At 40.0% G+C, this 15,237-nt stretch overlaps 1 protein-coding gene across 10 annotated transcripts in view; it reads right to left on the bottom strand.

Annotated features, from left to right (window-relative positions):
• The window catches only part of Mgat5 (alpha-1,6-mannosylglycoprotein 6-beta-N-acetylglucosaminyltransferase), a 331,545-nt gene that overhangs the window by 129,143 nt on the left and 187,165 nt on the right, over positions 1-15,237 (bottom strand). The window lies entirely within an intron of this gene.

Genomic DNA, 15,237 nt, shown 5'->3' with positions numbered 1-15,237 from the left:
CTGGGTCAGCAGAGCAGTCAAACGAGACACTTTGCCCCGTAGGTCTGGGTGAGTTTTCAAAGAAACATGTCAGTTTCACTAATCTAGAAGTTACTCCTAATGCAAAGTGATTTTTTACTATGACCAAAAATAATTGGCCTGATTTGCATAAAGCCACCTGCCACTGCAAATGATCTGAAAGCAGTGAGCCGAGGGCAGCAAGGCTCAGGGGAGGGCAGAACCCCTAGAAAGGCAAAGAGCAATGTTCTCTTTTTTTTTCTTATGGAGTAAAATTAGACTTTATACTTGTAAATGACCTCAGAGACTCAAAAACACTACCCATAAGAAAAGCTGAAATTATTTTTACTCATTAAAAGAAAAAAAGAAAGAAAATACTAACTTGCCTTGGAGGCTCATGATCTAATTACTAGGACCTTTCAGCAATATGACTATGAAAGGCAATCTGTGGACTCCACAAATGAGAAAAAAAAACGAGGAAAAATGGCAGAAAAGAGGTTGCGAGAGATGAAGCCGAGCTGGTCCCAGCAGCGTTACACACATCTGTACCTCTTATTCTCAGGTTGGGCTGAATTATTTAGCTCCAATTAAATTTTTGTAAATGGACTCAATAAAACATCCCTATAAAGCATATTTGTAATAGGAAGGCTTCAGATAGATTGCAGAGCTGACTGTGAGACCTTCAACCACACACAAACAACAAGCAAGCAGGGTCAGATTTGAAATAAGCCTCACAACTGAATAAATAACCAGGTTTATAAAGCAATCTGCCAGGATAAAAGATTTCCCCTTGAAGAGCATGATGGAGAAAGATAAAAACAAGACTATGAATAAAGGAAATCAACTAAAAGGAGACACATTAGTGGGACCCATATTGGTAAAGTAGAGTACACTCCCTCCTCTGTCCTGAGAATATTCCAAGATTTGCTCTGATGAAAATACATTCCAAGGTGATCTAAAATATGTCTTTCCTAAAGAACCCTGGAGACTGTAATTCCTCTTTGAAGAGGAACATTTATCTTAGTTTTTCTTACTCTAAATCACTGCATACTACTTTGCAAGGCTCCAAGGGCATTCCTACAAATACGGAAAATAGAGTCAGTGCGACAGAGCTTTTAGGGAGAAATGTCACCATTACACATGTACTCACTTAGAATGGTGGAAAAATCGATCCTTAACATCCCAGCACAGAAAGGAGGGTGAGTTTTTAAGGCTGCTTTTGTACACAGTGATAGGATAACTGGTTAATGAAATAATTAAATTATACGTAAACCAATTACCCCACAGGGAGAAGGGGAAAATAAAACAGCATCTTTCTAAAACCTCAAGAGGATTGATTACCAGGATTGGAAGAAAGCCAACACTGGCAGTAACTCCAAGTGCTGAAGCAAACAGCCATCCAATGAACAACATTTTCCTAAATAAGAGCACCACTAAGAACATTCAGGGAAAATCTTGATCTCGGTTAATAACTCAAACTCTTGATACCTAACTGTGTTTTCTGTCTGATCTGCCCAGGATCCTACAATGAGCTTAAGCCACCAGCATAGTATCCTTCCAATAAAGGTAGACCCCAGGAGACCACCTGGATGCAGCCCTGTTTTAGATCATTCTGAAGAGCTCCTCTCCTGGCTCACAGGACTCCAGTGTCCTACACCTGAGTGTGGCCACCTTCTTCCAACTGCCTGGACCATACTTTTTCAGCTGTGGCTCTGTGTAGTTGCCCTCAGTGTAGGGCTTCCACTCATCTCTTTCCAACTCTAATAGCCTGAGTAAGTCCTGCCTGAAGCCCTCTACCAGGGAAGGGACTCGAAATCTTTAATAGTATCCTGTAATTTACCCAAGTCAATTCAAAAATAGAAAACCATCTGAATGCACAGTAACACGCACACAACAATCAATAGAGCAGCAGAACCATTACTGTAATAACCTTCGATTGGAAGACAAAACTCCTTGGACATGAGCTAATCTTTTTTAAGCATTCATCTTAGGACACAAAATGAGGAGCAGCAAAAGCAAAGACAAGCCAGGCTAGAACTTTGGAACATTGATGCATATTCCAGCGAGGGCCCTGTCAATCACTCTTCTCTGAGCGAGGAGATATAAAATAAGACAATTTGGTTTTTGACATTCTTACTTCTGGTGATTTAGCCTTCTTTGAACTAAGAAGGTTTTGAAGCTTAATCATGAGGATTGTGAATCAAAGAGTTCTCCAAGTCCCTAAAAAATTCTAACTAGGTCAGGATTATTTTCAAGGTCCACAGGATGGACAAATTCATTATGTTTAAAAGAAACTGCTGGTAGATACACATATAGCTCACCTTAGAGTTTAAAGGGGAATGAGGAAGTAATAAAGTAGTTGTAAAAATGAAAAATGATAGATGACTCCAGAGGTCTATATGCATGTTGGTACACATATATGGCATATGCTATAGTTATGTTCTTAAAACAAAACAAAACAGAACAATTGTCTATGTCTTTCACTATTAATGTAAAGTGTTTTGTTTTAGTGGATCACTGACATACAGGATTTCATGCTATATTTTTCAGATGGAAAGTATAGTCAGAACTAAGTGGAAAAAAATATGCAAGAGAAACCAGATTATCTTGGATAATTGTGTTATGGGTGCTTTTGATTTTTATAACAAACATTAATGAATAGAATATACATGACATTATTACATAAATATATAATCATTTACTTCAGGCTGAGAATAGGTCAACCTCCAGTGAAAAATATAAACACACAAAAACTTGTGTGCACAACATCATTTGATACATGGAGGACCCTATGATGTAATACTAATACTGTCGCTATGCTACATGTGGGGGGAGAGGAGGGATCAAGGCACATGGGAAGTTGCCAAGGTAACTCTGTGTGTGTGTGGCAGGACTGGATGACAACTTCACCTTAAGGCCAAGGTTAGTGAGAGACAAGAGAGAGGCTCAACGGGGAAGGAGTACAGAATCCAGAATTAGTCAAAATAGATTACATGTACAACTCTACAAAGAACTATGCATGTAACAAACCATTTGCCTTTTGTGCTTTCTTGTCTGCAAGGTGAAGGAGCTTGATAATGTGACCAGTTTCATTCTATTATCTGCTAAGATCAGAAAGGAAGCCAGGCACGGTGGTGCACACCTGTAATCCCAGTGGCTGCGGAGGCTGAAGCAGGAGGAATGCAAGTTCAAAGCTAGCCTTAGCAAAGGTGACTTTGTGAGACCCTATCAAAATAGAGAGCCCTATACAAAATAGGGCTGAGGATGTGGCTCAGTGGTTGAATGCGCCCGAGTTCAATCCTCAGTAGCCCCACGCCCAACGAGAGAAAGAACAATCATAAAGAGAATTTCATACCATCCTCTTACACCAGTTATTTTCAAATAAGTAAAACTGTCATTTATGCACACACAAGTAATTTGTTATATTAATGACACAGTAAATGAAGTTACTTATTAATGACTATGCTACAAAAATCTAAAAAGACTTCTCCCTACCACACACTGCTGGTTGTTCACTCTACCTTCTAGTGTTTCAAAAGGGAAATGCAGCAGCACAAGACTCCTGCACCTGGTGAGTGGCTCAGCTATCTAGACATCTCTGCACTAAACACCTGCGTTCATTAATATGTTGTCCCAGCAGCTTGCTGAGTGGTTATGCGAAGGAGACAGAGTGTGCGAGACAAAGGAGAGGAAAATGCTAGAAAGCAGCAGGAACCAAGTGTATGGATCAACCCTCAACATACGTCACCTCACTTGGGTGTTCAAATAATTTTGAGGGAAAGAAAGAGCATCATACAGATGAAGATAGCAAGAAAGAGACTACACATGGCAAGGGCCAAAATAACACCTGTCCCTCTCACAACAGAGCCATGCTTGCTAAGCACATAAACTAGAAGATGGTTCCTACATCCCCATAAGCATAGTCTAGGCTCCATGTTAAGACAGTATGGCTTAAATCTTCTGTATAACATCCTTTAAAAAATCATCTAGTGTGTTCCTACCACGTAGCAGTACTAACGTCAATGAAAGCAATTATGGTTTCCTGCATCCAACTATCGCTCTAGTGTCTATTCTCTGCAGCAAGAGCAGTCGTATTAAAGACTACACTGGATCACACTCTGTACATACTTGAATACTCTGATGGCTTCCCATCATGCTCAGAACACAACCCAGAATTAATACAAAGATTCTGTAGAATCTGACCTCCACCCTTACAGCATCAGCCTCATTGACTCTGCTCTGCACAAATGGAACACCTTGCAAGTCCAAAAACATACAAAGCCATTCCCACCTAGTCAAGATTGCCAGATTAGGGAAAAGAAAACAAGGAAACCTGATTAAATGTAAATCTCAGATGAGTATTTAATTCTAGTGTATGTCCCACATGTTTAAAAAAATGGTTGTTTACTTAAATTAACTGAATGCAAATGACACTAGGTATCCTACATTTTTACCTGGTAACCCCATACTTCAGGCCACCTGCATTTGCTGTTTCTCCTACCCAAAACATGCTTCCTTCCAGAGTGTTCCATGCCTTCCTTCCTCCATCTCCTCCATAAACTTCTCAGAGAAGTCTTCCTTGACTTTTACTTACCTGTTTTCTCTAAAGGCTTACCCTATATTTTTATCAGAGGACTTACCACTTGTGGAAATTACTGTATGCATTAATTTACTATTGTTGTTTGCTGCCCCCTGAGTGTGAGCTTCTGAGGGCAGGAACTTCATCTGACTACTCATCACATCCCCATCCCAACAGTGCCCATCACGGAGAGTACTCCATCAACATCCACTGAGTAACAAATGAACAAAGAGATGATGTGTGCAGTAAAGATACTCATGATAACATCCTCTTTTCACTCCGGTGCACTTGACCACTTTCATTTTATTAGACACTTTCAACACCACAGTAAGGCAAGGGGGTTTTCATTTTGACCTTTGTAAGGAGAAACGAGACTAAAAACTCAAACAAAAGCTTAAAGCCATGCAGCTAGATGGCAGGATCCAGACAGGCAATCACCTTGTGTATTCTTCCATGTTAATCCCTCCTTATCTATAAGAGATGTGTTCCAAGATCTTCCATGCATAGTACCAAACTCCACATATGCTGTGTTTTCCTATATGTACATACCTCTGAGAGAGCTTAATTTATAAATAAAACATAGTAAAAAGTGAACAATACTAATAATAAAGTAGGAAAATTAAAACTGTGCTATAATAAAATTTATTTGAAACTGATGAACTGGCCAGGCACGGTGACGCATGCCTGTAATCCCAGTGTCTCTGGAGGCTGAGGCAGGAGAATCACAAGTTCAGAGTCAGCCTCATCAGTTTAGTAAGGCCTTAAGAAACTTAGTGAGACCCCATATCAAAATAAAAAATATAAAGGGCTGGGGATGTGGACAAGTGATAAAGCACCCCTGGGTTCAATCCCCAATACCAAAAAAACAAAAGTAACAAATCCAAAAAGCAAAAAACCTGATGAACTGTTTTTCTTTTTTTTTTTTCTGGAATTTTCCATTTAATACTGTAAGTCTACACTTAACTCTGGGTAACTGAAACTGCATGAAGCAAGACTGAAGGGGAGGGGGAACTTTTATAATACTGTATTGTTGCCCCTTCACAGGAATATTATAAACACAAAGCAAAGAACTGGCTACATGCAGGAGAGAGTCAAGGGCTGCAGTGACCCCGGAGAGATCTGCTCAGGATGCAAGAAAGGAGCAGAACCCAAAGAGAAGCTGCAGTAAGTCTTCAATGTGCCACAAAACCAGTGGGATTCTAATGAGATGATGACACAGAGTTCCCAGCATCCATCCCAAGTCACGGTAGGAGAAAAGTCAATTTTCCTTCACACAGGAGGGGTGGCAAATGAATTCCTCTGTAGCCAATCACACAAGTTACACATGCCGACACACTTCTTAGACCACCTCATGCTAGGCACACTTCTCAGGGCACACTGGCAGACCTGGCCCTGTCTGGTATGCATCCACAAGAGCACATCGACAGCAAGGATCACCCAAGTTTAGGAGGCGGTCACCTTCTGGAGACCAAGGATGTAGTGCTTTGGTGTTCAGTGAGCAATTTTGCCTGCCGTGCAGAGATAGACAAACAATGTTGAGTGATAATGAGAAAAGACTGGCAAGAAAGCTGTGGCTTCTAATTGGCTCATTCCATTTTAATAGTCTAATTTGATCCCTCACAATCTCTCATAGATATATTAGAGAGCATTATAGTAAACTTGTTAATACTTCCTCTAAATGTCCCTGCTTCACGTTTCAACCCGAATGCCTTAGCAGATTTTAATGTCACGAATTTTACAGTGACTTTTTTTTTTCAAGATAAGAAGGTTATAGCTGAAAGAAGTTATTCACTCAGAATAACAACAACAGGCTATTGCCAATTTTTAAAAATATGCTTTGAATATAATCACTCATTCAATAAGCGTATGTCCAGCATCACTCTACAGAAGACAAAACAGAGATCTCTTAGGAGATTACTGTTCTTGTACTTGAAATTAATCTTGGAGGTTGATGATCCTCGGGGCCTTTGCGCTTGCCATCTCTACTTCCTGTTAAAATACCTGTCAGATGTCTGCACTTGTTTCTCCCTCACCTCCTTCAAACACCATTTCCTCCCCTTCTACTAGGCCCTTATCTGAGCACTGTCCAAAATGACCCCATCAGTTCTCATGAGCATGTCTGCTTTGTTTTATTTTTCTCTATGGCACTTACAGTCTGAGAGATTATATTCTTTATGTTACTATCTCCTTTCATAAAGCATAATCTTAATGAGGAATGTTCATCGTTAATTTCCTTAGCACCCAGAAAATCCCAAGGGTAGAGAATGCCCCTAGTGGCCTGACTGTGCATTACTTCCCACAAAGATGAACAAGGGTCCTTAAGGAATGACTTGATTCCCAGGTCTGGCATCAACTGTGTAAGATGAACCTACAAGACCTTGTCAAATCAGGAAACAAGAAAACTATTAAGGGTTGGAGATGTATCTCAGTGCCAGAGTGTTTGCCTAGCATGTGCAAAGCCCTGGGTTCAGTCTGTAGTACTGCAAAAAATAAAGAGGGAAAGATATTTAAAAATACCAGGGTCATGCCAAAAGGATATAGAAGGCGATATGAATATGTTCCCACTGGCCAGTGCAGGGACAACTGACAATCAGCAAGAAAATAATTGCAATGGATCAAATTTATCAGATATGTTTCTTCAATTATTTTGTAATGAGAACACAACAAAAGCATATTAACAATCAAAAGAACCAAAAGTTCAAAAAGTGCTGGTCACCAGTGCAAGATGCTAGTAAAACAACTTAGAAATAAAGATTTTTTGCTGGGCATGGTAGTGCACACTTGTAATCCCAGTGGCTCAGGAAGCTGAGGCAGGAGGATTACAAGTTCAAAGCCAGCCTCAGCAAATTAGTGAGGCCCTATCTCAAAAAAAAAAAAAAAAAAAAAATTACAGAGGGCTGGGGATATGGCTCAGTGGTTTTGAGCCCCCAGGTTCAATCCCTGGTACCTGCTTTCTACCCAAAACAGTTTCTATATGAACAGTTTCTCAGAATGACCAAATAAGAGATGAGAAATCACATCATAGAAGTATTTCTAATGTATTAAGAAGGAACCCCAAGGCTGGGGGTGTAGGTCAGTAGTACAGCACTTGGCTACCATATCCTAAGAGTCTCTTTTAAAAACACATATTGAAATATTTACAGATGATAGGATGTTTGTGATTTGTTTCAAAATAATGGAGCAGAGGGAGGGAATAAATGAACTGAGACTGGCCATGAGCTGCCAACTGAAAGGACTGGCACAACTTATCTCTATTGTATATGTCTCAAATTTTTCAAATTAAAAAAGTTTAAAACAACAGTTTAGCTGGGTGCACCAGCACACACCTGTAATCCCAGCAGCTTGGGAGACTGAGACAGGAGGATCACAAGTTCAAAGCCAGCTTCAGCAACTTAGCAAGATCCTGTCTCAAAATAAAAAAAGTAATACAAAGGGAAGTGGCTCAGTGGTTAAACACCACTAGGTTCTATCCCCATCACCCCCACCCAAAAACAAATAAGCAAAACAAAAATTTTAAAAATAATTGTGGAGCATGCACTAGAAATGACAAGAGGCAATATTTACAAGTGTGTAAAAAACAAATTGAATATACTCTTTGAAGTTACTGCCAGTCACATGTATTTCAAGAAGCCAAGAAGCAGTAGTTTCAGGCTTGGAAAGACTTGCTTTTTCTTCTTCTTCTGATTTTTGGGAGGTGGAGGCCAGAAGTTGTCTAACTATAAATGCTGTAGTATCTGAAATCCACAGACAATCCAGGAGCATCATAGAGAACAACTTGGTAGAAGTTGGGGGACAGAGTGGAGAAATCAGGCAGACACAAACTGTAAACTCAGTGCTGTTTTTTCAAAAAAATCTTCATTTGCTAAGAACATCTTCAAACTCAGGTAATGAGAGCAATGAATACACACAGATGAAAAAGATACAAAAAAAAAAAAGCTGAACTGAGGAAACGGAAAGAACATGATCACAAATTTCTCACACCAGCTCTACTGCCAAGAAATCTTATCTGGCAGAGGGGAATTTCCCATTTCACACAGCTCACCATGTACGAGGCGTTTGTTGATATTCTCAGACAACAGCCTAGTGGTATTATTCCAGTACTTCCTGACCCATCCCCAAATATTAGGTTTCTCTCATTCAGGTTTGCTCCTGCCAACTAAACAGTCAATTCTTTCTCGTGGTCCACTTTGACAAATTAGTCTGTGAGACACCATTTCCCAAGTTATCTTTAACAGCCAACACAGCCCATAAATCCAAATCATTGTGCTGGTTATTAGGATTTCATTTCATGCTCACATTCACAAACATTTAAGCTTTCAACCTTTCCTGTTGGGCATTAATCTTGGCATTAATCAAAGGATTAAGTATGCTGAATTTAAACTCAAGGTTAATAGCATGCTCAGCCAATATTAGTTTTACATATTGCCAAGGGAAAACAAAAAGAGGCAAAGACCTTTATGCATGTTGTTCATGAAATATAAGAAATGGATTGATGGGTAATTCATGGAATTGCTTCTTTTGTTCTATTATAAGGGACACACACACGTGTGTGCACACACATACACATGTGCACATGTACCAGTCTCAATTGGCATTTGAAGCAATAGTCTGTACACATCTAAAGATCTAGTAATCAATCACTGGATAACTTCATTATTTCAGATTGACTACACTTGCTATGGCAATGCAAGTGACTAAAAAAATAACAAACAAATTAAGAATCCTAGAGAGGTGTGCTGCTTGCTCGTTTCTGAAACAATAATATGAAAAGAAAAATGTGTGGGTGTCAAATAGATCAGCAACATCCATCAATATAATATCCATAGGGGTGAAGAAATTCATGCTAAATTTTGTAAAAGCTGATAGCAATAAAAGGCTCCGCAGACAGCCAAGTTAATATACCTGAAACAATGACATTCAGAGTAATTATTTTATAGGGCCCTGTCTCTATAACGGGAGTAGTTACATGGCTCACAAAAACAGATACAGAAAATGATCTGCCTGATGTTCTGGAAATACAAGGCTGCTTAATAAATCATTCATTCACTCCTATCACTTAGAACGGCTGACACTTGATTTTCATGAGTTATATCCTCAAGACAAGGTAGTGAGGTCTCTTTTGTTTTGTGAGAGCAGTATCAAAATTATGGCATATTAGAAAATTAGCAATAAAAATTAATTAATTGAATCTAGCTAAATAGAGCCACATTTGAAACATAGGCAATTTAAGTAAAAAGGCTGAATGCAAAGTCAATTCCTATAAATTACATGCCTGAGTTTTCTTTGGGACCAAGGAGCAGCGAAGAGACGTCTGAGCTATCTGTGACTTGGGTTTCCATTAACCATCAGAACTGATGAGTGGTTTAAATGAGATTGGGTATTTGAGGTGTCCACCATACAGTGGGGGCTCAATGATGCTTCATTCTCTCTGCCACCCAGAGACCCCCAAAACAAGGGAAACTCTTCCACCCCAATGGTCCTGCCCATTCCAGGCCATACTGCAGTGTCAGACATATAACAAGCAGTCACAGGGATACTATAAGGGGTCAGTCATTCTGATGGCTTCACTTCCTACATGATTAACCAAAAATGATTTGTAGATCACACATAATGAGGGCAAAAGTAGAAGTTTCTAAATCTGTAATTCAGTGGGATCTGGCCACTGAGACAACCCTAAGAAGAAGGAATGAATGAAGGAAGAAAAGAATGCCACTTATTAAGACAGGGCTGGGGCTGGGGCTCAATAGTGGAGCACTAGGCTAGCATGAGCATGGCCCTGGGTTCGATCCTCAGCACCACATAAAAATAAATAAAATGAAGGTATTGTGTCCAGCTACAACTAAAAAAAATAAATATTAAAAAAAAAAAACAACAGTTCTGCACCTGATACTGCAATTCACCTGGTAACTGAAAAGATGAGACATTTTACTTTATTTCCTTGTGAGATCTGTCAAACTTCTAATGTTAAACATAGATAGAAAAAAGAATTGGCTCTTTCAATAGGATTACTAGAACAAAAGTCACTGGGGCATATGCTGATCAAGTTGAGAAGCCAAATAAGGATATCCCTCTAGATTATCTTATCACCTGCTAGAGAAATCTGGCATATGATATAGGAAATTATCAATCTTCAGGGTTCAATGAAGTAAGAAAACAAGGAGAAGAGAGAGGGGTTAGAGGAAATGGGGGAGAGACAGAAAAGGAAAAAATAAACCAAAATCAGACCAGCAAACCCCAACAACGACTTAGGTATTATCTAGGATTTAAAATACTAGATGGGAATTAATTGAAGGAATTAATTGGCTTTGGAAACCATCTCTGCCAATTTCACATTAATAATTATAGTGGGTATACTGACTCCATATACACCAGTTCCCAATTCAAATGCAAACACAAGCATCATATCCAGAGATAAGCAGGCAAGGGGAAATGTGCTTTCCATTAAAAAAAATAAGTGAGGTAAAGGGCATGCTAATTAGCTTGATTTGGTCTTTTACAATATATGTGTGTATCAAAACATTGTGTTGCACAAACTTAGACAATTTCTATTTTTCAATTTAAAAAAAGCACAAAGGGAACAGTTGAATTTCTAAATTACCAGAAGTCAAAGGATCTAAAGTTAAATCAGATTTGGTGAGCGAGAACCATAAATTGATTTTAATTCTAAAATGGAACCAAAAGCCCACTTATAACGCCCAAGGCTAAGTGACAGTCCACAACTATCTTCAAATAATAATGACATTGAAAACCATAAATGTATCAGTTATGTTGATTGCCTTTCTTCCATTTCTAGGCTCTGCTCTAAGTACTTTCTCATAGAAACGGGAATCCTCACAATACACTCAAGGTAAGGGCCTTCAAAACCAAACAAAAATTAAAACTAATAGTTACTAAAGGAAGAACCCCAGGCACGAAGAAGTTGAGTCACTTTCACAAAATCACAAAACATAGAAAACAGAAAAAATAGAAGCTGAAGTTCAGTTATGAGGCTCTAAGGCAGTAAGTAATCCTATTGAAGTGACGACCATCACAGTGAAACTTTTCAACTCTTATAAGGTAACTTGATGATGCTTTGATTAAAAAAAAAATTTTTTTTAAAGTCCTGGTTCAGGGTTATTTTTAGAATAAAACTTTAAAAAAGAGGTTCCTAGCACTCTCCCAAGAGAAACCATCTCTATCCTTCCTGGATCATTCTTCCTCTCCCATCTGACTCTTAGGATGAGCACACAGCATGATGGAAAGAAATTGAGTTCTCAGTAGTTGACAATAGATGATTATGACAGATGTTCAATAAGTGCTCACTTAGAATTTGTCTGAACGAAAGGGAAAACCTGATCATCTGCAGAAAAGAGTGATTAAGTAATGAATTCCCATTCCACACCTTGTGACTACAAGAATCAGGTCCTGAAAGGAAACACTCTGTCTCCAGAGTAAGTACAGATGACCCACGCAGAGCCCAGTCTGTCCAGCAGTCCCTTCAGAACCTTGCTTTTCTTTCCTTTCAGCTCCATCCTTCCTCCACTGGGAACGGGAACTAGGCAGTGGTCTCAAAGGAAGGGAACAGGTCATGAATGATTGCAGTCCCTTTCTAGCAGGTGGGGTTCCCCCCCCCTTTGGTACTGTGGATTGAACCTAGGGGCACTAAACCACTGAGCCACAACCCCAGACCTTTTTATTTTTTTATGAGACAGGGTCTCCTAGGGCCTCCCTAAGTTGTTGAAGCTGGCTTTGAACATATGATCTTCCTGCCTCAGCCTCCTGAATTGCTGGGATTACAGGAATGTACCACTGCACCTGGCTTTTCAGTGGTCTTTACTGCACCCCGACACCTTCCCAGCTCCTGCCTCAGAGATGGAGAGGAAGCTGACATGGGAATGTAAAATCTTCTATTCTGTCCTCAGTCCTCTCCTTCTTAGGAAGGTGTGAAATTGGCTGTTTGTCAATCATAGTGCACAGTTGGATTCTGGCTATATTCTATCACAGGGAAAGGGGAAGAAAACTTGAAAATTAAATTGAATGAGAAGTCTCTCCCTTGGGGCAGGAAAGGTACTTCTAATTGACTTCTCACTGGAGTGAAGGTTCATTTGTAGGCCCAAGCCTTACCCCCCTACAGAAGGAAATGAGAATGTAGGCCACAGGCCACCCAAGTCACAAATAAGAAACACACAGAGATAACCAGTAGTCCGGCCCCTGGCATATGCCTATAATCCCAGCAACTCAGGAAGCTGAGGCAGGGGGATTGCAACTTAGCAACACCCTGTCTCAACAATGAAAAAAGGGGTAGATGTGGGCCTGGGGATGTAGCTCAGTGGTAGAGGTTCAGTCCCCAGTAAAATAAAAACATAAAAATAAAAATGTATTTGCTAGCAGCCTGCTAATGAGACACACCACAAGCCCAACTCTTGAAGTATGAAGTTTTAATTTCCAAGAGGTTTTAAACTCATTTATTCTGAGGTTCTCATGATGGCCACAGAGTGACCATTGAACAACTTGTCAAAAAAATAAAAAATAGTCTGTGGGACTGGAAGTATAGCTCAGTGGTACATCATATGAGAAGCCCTGGGTTCAATCCCCCGCACTATGCCAAAAAAAAAAAAAAAAAAAAGTCTGATTTGAATGTACTAAAGAAAGAGGGAATGATCTAAAAAAAAGAGACAAACTCCATAGAATGCAGGGATACATGCTGACATGCTGGTTACCAGTAATGATCTGACTTCTGTAATCAAAAGAGGACTGCCCCTGTCACCTTATGAAACAGAAAAGAGAGGCACCTGAATCCCACTAACAGACCCAAGTGGTGGGAATATGAGGTTAAGGGGTCATTCCATAAGCTGGTCCTACCAAGCTGACCTTCATATGCAGGAGAAATGTGGATCCAAAATGCCCATAAGAAGAGCAGAAGTTACTCTGAAGGGGGGACTTTTGTGACCCTTACACAGACCAGGTTTCAGAAGTCAGGGAGAGGCCTGGGGTTGTGGCTCAGAGGTAGAGCACTCACCTAGCACGAGTGAGGCCCTGGGTTCAATCCTCAGCACCACATAAAAATAAATAAATAAAGATATTGTGTCCAACTACAACTAAAAAAATAAATATTAAAAGAAAAGAAGTCAGGGAGATATATCTAGAGGACCCAATTAGAACTGTGACCAGCATGGGCCAAAATGACCTCACATTGCCCTGGAGCTTTACCATGCACAGTGAGGACTTAGAAGACTGATATGATTCTGTTGTCAGTCAGAAGTCAAGAGGATAGACAAGGGTGGGACTCTCTGGAAACTCTCCTTGGACCCTCAATGAAACTAGAGGAAAGGAGGGGCATTTTGTTTGTCTCCTCTCTGAGAGGACACACACTCTGCTTGAGAGTGTCCCCTTTTCCTATCCCTTCAATGAAAGTATGCCTAGTACTCTCGAGAGACATCTCTGAAATCTTTCTGATGTGATTGAAAGAGCCAGCAAGAAAGGACCACTCTAGTGGCCTCAGCTCTACAGTGGGAACTTGCCCTGTAACATCACCACGAAAAACTATGGCAAACACATTTAATTTAGCTTCAAAACTGGAGTCATTTTCCATGGAGCACCAGGGAGCTGTTGATGTTGGCTAAATGGCAATATCAACAGCACACACAAATAGGATAGGACGAAAAAGAAATGGCAGCAGAAAGCCCACTGAGCTGCATCCTCTGAAACTGGTCTGCACCTGTTTCATCAGCCCTGAGGGCTGGCCTGGCCATCAGTGGGAGAAGGAGAAAGAGCAGGGTTTGGTTCCCTAGAGGTTCTTCCCCTTCAGCTCCTTCTGGATAGACCTTAACACCTCTCCACTCCTTGACTTTCCTCAAGGTGAAATGAAGATCACTGAAGCCTACAGCAAAACCTGTGTGGTCTGGAAAATGCTCTGCAATCCTTATTTAAAACAAAAAAAACAAAAAGCTGCTATTTAAATTCAAGGGTGCAATAATAGAAGTAAGAGAAGGCAAAAGTAACTAATTCAACCTTTAAGAAAAGGGCTAACTCTGGCCACATGACAAGAAGCTCAGTATCACTAAAAAAAAGGAAATGCAAACCAAAACCACAATGAGTTACCCCTCACATCCATAAAGATGGCTGCTATCAAAAACACAGAAGGTACCAAGTATTGGTGAAGATGTGGAGAATCTGGAACCCTTGTTCTTGGTGGCAATGTAAAATGGTATAACTGTCAACAGAAAACAGTACAGAGGTCCTCAAGAAATGAAAAAATAAAATTATTGAATGATCCTGTAATTCCACTTCTGGGTATATACTTTCCAAAGAACTGAAAGCCAGGTATTCAAGAGAAAATTATACGCCCAGGCTCAAAGCAGCATTATTCACAAAAGCCAAAGGGAGAAGCAACCCAAGCGTTCAAGGATAGGTGAATAAATAAGCAAATGGTAGTATATACACACAGTATATAATGGAAAGAAACTCTAACACATACTACAACTTGAAGATTAGTGAAGTGAGCCAGATGCAAAATGCCAAATTATACGATTTTGTTTTTAGAGGGTAACTAGAATAGTCAAGTTCAAAGAGACAGAAAGTAGAATGATGGCTGCTAGGCGCTAGGGGACAGAGGTGTGGAATTAGTGCTAACTAGGTACAGAGTTTCAGTTGTGCAAGATGAAAATGATTCTGGAGATGGG

The sequence above is a fragment of the Marmota monax genome, unplaced genomic scaffold (assembly GCF_021218885.2).
Source record: "Marmota monax isolate L192 unplaced genomic scaffold, Marmota_monax_Labrador192_F-V1.1 WCK01_AAM20220418_F8-fsc00154, whole genome shotgun sequence".
Classification (NCBI taxonomy): Eukaryota; Metazoa; Chordata; class Mammalia; order Rodentia; family Sciuridae; genus Marmota; species Marmota monax.
Note: the sequence above shows the minus strand (reverse complement) of the source record. Positions and strands in the feature narration are given on the sequence as shown.